General features: G+C 27.6%; 1 long non-coding RNA gene across 2 annotated transcripts; it reads left to right on the top strand.

The window, feature by feature from the left end:
- The first annotated feature begins 235 nt into the window (after window positions 1–235).
- LOC105450726 lies at window positions 236–6,042 on the top strand. Of its 2 annotated transcripts, none has more exons than XR_974492.1 (3): window positions 236–314; window positions 5,600–5,788; window positions 5,892–6,042. It is a non-coding gene; the product is annotated as an uncharacterized LOC105450726 (long non-coding RNA). The 2 variants fall into 2 exon arrangements; XR_974493.1 differs by lacking the exon at window positions 236–314 and adding an exon at window positions 3,511–3,924.
- Window positions 6,043–6,061: the final 19 nt, after the last annotated feature.

The following is a 6,061-nucleotide window of genomic DNA, read 5'->3' as shown; positions in this document are numbered from 1 at the left end:
CAACGAGGGTATGTTCTAGCCAAAAAGCCTCTCGAGAAAAATCGGAATCGACCATCGACGTTAAAAATGTAGGTTAGGTTCCATATGACGATGTATAATCTGCATGCGCACCCGGCACCACCGGCACCACAGTCATATGTGAGAGGCCACGTGACGCTATAACCGATACATGATTTTTCATGAGATTTCTAGCTAGATTATTCTCTAGTTTGTTTGTGAGACCCAAGAAAAGAAAATTTGGGCTCTGCGGGAATCGAACCGGGACTTCTGGCTAATTAATAATACATAATTAAAGTGTGTGGTAACAATTAACAGTGAGTATTGCCCGCTAATTATTACTATATGTTTTAATTATTTTATGCATATATAATTTTTTATACGTAATAGTATCAATATTTTAATCACAGCAATTTTTTAAGCTTTTATATAAACTACAAACAGTGTGGTCACGGATAATATAAGAAATAGTCGTGCTCACTGCCAATTTTTATTATCTCGATAAATCTCATGCACATATGCATAATTTTCTAAGAATAATAATCGTAATATTAATTATAGAAATTTCATGTTTGTAAGCTACAGAATCAACTAGAGGCAGCGATTGCGGCTAGTATAAAAAATAATCGCTGTTGCTGCCAATTACGTACTGCTATTAGTATTAATATGTTCCAATTTTAATTCATACATATAATCTTTCATAAATCCAATGATCGCAATATTAACTACAGTAATTTCAAGTTTTCAAACAACCGAAGCAACTCAACAACTCTGATTGCGGCTAATGTAGAAAATAATCGCGATCACTGTTAATTATTATTGCGTATTTGAATTAATTCGTGTACATACAACTATCTAAATATGATAATATCATAATATTAACTACCATAATATTAAACTTCTAATCTGCAAAACTAGCTACAAACCATGATCGTGTCTAACAGAGAACATTATCGTAATTACAAATTATTGTATATGTAAATACTATCGTTTACTGTCCTATATATTATATATATATATATTGTCACATATATATCTACATTATATATATAAATATTAGGATAAAGTCGCCTATTATGAGATATTAGGTTCCTAATGTGAGATAGCGAGGTTTTTGCTAAACTAATGAGCATATTTAATTAGTTCCATCATGAACTTATTACTCTTAGAGTGAGATCTATTTAGTAGAAAATTTGTAATTAGATCATGCGTATCGTTGAGAAAAAAGATTTATAAAATTGGGAATATTGTCAAATTTTACTGAAATGAGCTTTAAACCTTATTTATTATGTAATAAATTCTGCATGCAGTAATAGAGTAAGATTATATAACAAGAAAATATGGGATGTGATGATTTGATTTATTGTGAAGATTAGATTTAGTAATCGGGAAACTGCAAAACGTGAGGCTTGTAATATGAGATACTAAGTTTTATTTAATGTCTAAAACTTAAAAAATTTTAATTTTATTTATTTTCTGACTGTTTTATTTTACATAAGTATACAAGCTTGATATGCTAACTGTAATTGATTCCTAATCTTAGGATTAATGTTTTAAAACGACAAAGTCATAAAAATATTTATACATTTATTATGTGTAATTGAAATTTGCTATGTTAATATTTTTATGTAATAAAAGCGTTTATATAGAAAGCTTTTCTTTATTTTTTTCTTGGTTTCCTATTATGAGATATCTCATATAAAAAAATCCTTGTGTCTCATATTAGGAACTTTTTTTGAATAAGCAAAATCAGTACTTTTGATAAAAATTTTCATATGTAACAAAGCTATTATTGATTGCTACGACTTTTAGAGATAAAACTTGAATATTTTTTCTACAACTTTGACATAAAAATAGGAGTTAAGATTACAAATTAAATACAATAAATTAATGGCCTTTAAAAAAAGGTATCTCATATTAGGCAATTTTACCCTATATATATGTAATTCTTTATTATTTTTATTCTATATACAATTATACTAAATATATAAATATCATCAACTTTTGTGCGCGAATACTATACATTTCAATTAATTTATTTTATTAATTTATGGAAAATTTCTTATGTATACAATACTACGGTCACAAGGATATCATTTGACTTGGAATTGTGAAGCACTGTATAACGTATTCAAGTATTACGATTGTACGAAACATTCTTTGACGAATTTGTCACATGATTGTCATACATTTCTGAGTGAAAATAAAGATTGGAATGTAAGTCGAATGTAAAGGGAGAATGATCGAGGGATAAACGAAACTTCTATGAAGCAAAAATTAAAACAGCAAAATGTAAAAGAAAAATAAACCTTTTACATATAGTTGTTTCAATTTTCGCTTCTTAGAAGCTTTGTTTATGCTTGTCTCTTTCTCTCTCTCTCTCTCTCTTTATCACTCTTCCCCTTACATTTGATTTACGCTCCGATTTTTCTTTTCGTTAAGGTTGATACGATATACACTATCCAGTAGTGGATTTCACTATATATACTAATATTTAGTGGCAGATATCATTAAGTGTTATATAATTACAATATTTTTTTAGTTTAGTTTAGTTTAGTTTAGTTTAGTTATATAATCTAAGTCTGACAATGTATGTAACGAAATACGTACGTTAGTTATGCTACGTTTTTCTTGAAAAAACATAAGGATCAGATTAGTGTGTCTATTTTAATTAATTGGTTCGTGCGAAAAAATGTTCTGTAGAAAATTCATTGTAGGAATAATGCTACGATCGCACGAAATTTACTTAATAAAACTGTGTTGTATGATCAATATCGTATATTATTGATTATATCGAATATATATTGTATTCTCTTGTGATATACATTTACATTAATTTTATTATCAAATAAAAATTTTAGTAACATATTTGTAAAAAAATATAGACTTGCTAGCAAAAAGGTACTTACATCGACATCGTTCGGAAAATCTCCGAAGTTGCTCTTCATGAAATCCTCATATTGGTCGGTACTAAGAAATTATTTTTATACATTTTTTTTTTTTAGAAAGAAAACAAAACTGATATCAGACTTCTCTCTGCTAATATATCTTTAACATAATATCTTTAACATAAAACTATGCAAATTTTTTTTATATAATATAAATATTATAAACGCAATATTGTAAGCAGAGAGAAGCATGATTCGAAAGTGGCCATCTCTTTACGTGGAACTGTCAGAACCCCCCATACACTAGCGTCAGTACATCCATTTTTTTTTTAAATGGGTGTTACGTAGCTACATCCATTGTCGATAAAATTACAGCAGAGAGAACGTCGAAAATGGATGTAGTTCGAGTCTGAGCTGTCAGAAGTGAGAGATACGTTAGTCAAATACTTAAAGATAGATAATCAAAGATGAACATACAGAAATAAGAGAAAGAAATACATAATTAACAAAAATTTATTTCTTTGAAAGACTTCAAAAATTTTATATTGTTTAAAGAAAAAAATTTTCTTCAAAATTAGACTTTAAAAATTTCATTTTATTAAAAGAAAAAATAAATATTCTTTGAAAGATATCAAAAATTAGTTCAAAATAAGTCCTTCGACGAAAATTTCTTTTTAAGAAATGCTTTGCTCCTAAGAATTATTTCTTTTTAAGAATCGAGACGAAATTTTACTCCTACTTTCAATCTTAATTAAACTTTCTAGACCTATTTTGGCTGCATTCAGCAGAGAAAGCAGATTTGCAACTAATGTGAGATTCTTCAACATGATTGGTTTTGCACTTAGTTCTTCGCGGATCTAAATGTATAAACCAATCATATTAAAGAATTTTATAACAATTGCAAAGACGCTTTTTTCTGCTGAACACAGCCTTTGTTTATGGAGAGAACAGCGTGCATTTGTGTGTATGTGATTATTTGGAAATAAGTCAAATATGTGGGACAGTAAAAGATAAAGCGGATAAGTTGAAAGGTGTAGAGGTAAGAAAAATGGAGGGGAAGAAATAAATAAAGTAAAAAGATAGAATTTTGAGTTATAAAAGGAGGCAGGCGGCAATAGAAATTAGAGCGATGAAAAGGTGAGAAGCATAGGTATCGTGGATAAGATAAGCAGTAAAAATAGGACAGTATCGAGATATAATTAATTGTAAAAATAGAAAAATGAAAAAAAGGAAATAGATAAATTAAAAAGGTAGAATTTTGAGGATGTAAAAGGAAACAGGCGGTAGAAGAGGTTAGAGCGGCGAAAAGGCGGGAAACACTGAACTACAACTGGAATGTGCACTGCTATACTGTGTCCATAAGCGTAAAACGATCTTGAGATAGCATGATGTGAAAGGCCACCTCTCTCTTTCTAATAGGACTTCAAGATTTGTTCAGATTTGACGCTATCCGGATATCCGTTTATCCGGATTACGAATAAATGTAATGCTTCAAATTCGGGATATTCGAATTTTCTAAGAACCCGAATAATAGAAGTGTCAGATAGCTAGATTGGATAGCTGATTTCGGTCCACTTTTTTATCTTTTTTTTTATTTTATTTATATTTTATTGATGTTATAATATTGTACAACTGTTGAAAACGTGTGTAAGATGATGAATTCAGATTTGGATCTGAATTTAGATCCTTATATAATAATTTGGATATCTTGATTACCCGAATAATCTGAATAATCCGGTTTTGAATTTTCGAATCCAAATCGATCTCGGATATCTTCTATGGCTCTGTAAGCTAGAAGTAATAAAGATTTTTCTTTTTTTCTTTTAATACCAAAAAAAAAATTTACATCTATTTCTTAAATATTGTTTTAGTTAAAAAATCCTAAGGAAAAAATAGGAAAGAAATAATTCTCAAGCAAAATAGTTATTAGATTTGCTATTAATTTTATTATATATGAAAATAATATTCAAAAAATGTTAATTTAAACTATATGTTATCAGATATTATAGGATATCAATAATTTATAGTATATTTTTTATTTAGAATATTTGAGATTTCTAATAAAAATGTCTTTTGAAATTATTTTCTAATATTAGATAATAACGTGCTTTCAATTAATAATATTTCTACATAATTAAGTACTAAAAAAATTTTATTAATTATAAAAATGCAGCTTTTGTATATGGTATAATTATTATTTTATTATTTTATAATACACTGTATAATCACATATACCAAAAACTAATTTTCTCATAATATATCTATATTAATATAACGCGTGCAATTAAATAATTTTGTAAATATTATATTTAATATTATAAAAAATTAATTATTTGTATCACAACAATTAGTGCCGTAAGATCGACATCAAATAAATAAGAGTAATTAAATTATGTAGGAAATTTTAATTAAGAAAATCTAGAGCTATGGATTTGTACATAGAATTTGAGGGTTTTAAGAGATTTTGCAGAAAACATCTTTTGAATCTTAAAGTAGAAAATTTTCCGATAACTGCCATTCAGAGGTACAAAGTAGGAGCTATATTCCCATATAGATTAGAACGCATTATAAATTTTTAAAATTTATATACCTTTTAAAATTAAAGTTCAAAGTAAGAGCAAAATTTCGATAATGAAATAGATTTAACCCGTATTTATTTATTTTTTAATAGAAAAAACATTTGTTTTGTCAACACAGCATTTTACCTTGTTTAGACATAAAATCTTCGTAGAGGCCTGAAATGACTACAAAGATAAATTTTCTATAAAAATACAAACATGGTTAACGAAGTCGAAAAAATCGAGGTATGCCGTTTGTGTGGAAAAGAGTCTCGAAACTGTTTTTCAATATTTCAAGACGAAGATAATATTCTCGAAAAAATAAATACATGTTTACCGATCGATGTAAGTTTAAAAGATGTATGATACTTTTTGGCACATTTAAATTTTTGAACTTGAATTTTTATTTCATAATATATAAATACTATTATATTCTTTGTGTTTCTAGATTTCTTCGGATGATAAATTGCCTTCCAATATATGCAGATGTTGCTCATATCGTTTAAGTATTAGTTATAAACTGCGTTGTACTGCAGTTGAGGTAGATGAGCGTCTGCGAATGCAATTACATCAAAGGCAGAGCGATGATGTCTACACAATAAAGATACAAATAACTTT

The sequence above is a fragment of the Wasmannia auropunctata genome, unplaced genomic scaffold (assembly GCF_000956235.1).
Source record: "Wasmannia auropunctata unplaced genomic scaffold, wasmannia.A_1.0 LD336057.1, whole genome shotgun sequence".
Taxonomy (NCBI): Eukaryota; Metazoa; Arthropoda; class Insecta; order Hymenoptera; family Formicidae; genus Wasmannia; species Wasmannia auropunctata.
Note: the sequence above shows the minus strand (reverse complement) of the source record. Positions and strands in the feature narration are given on the sequence as shown.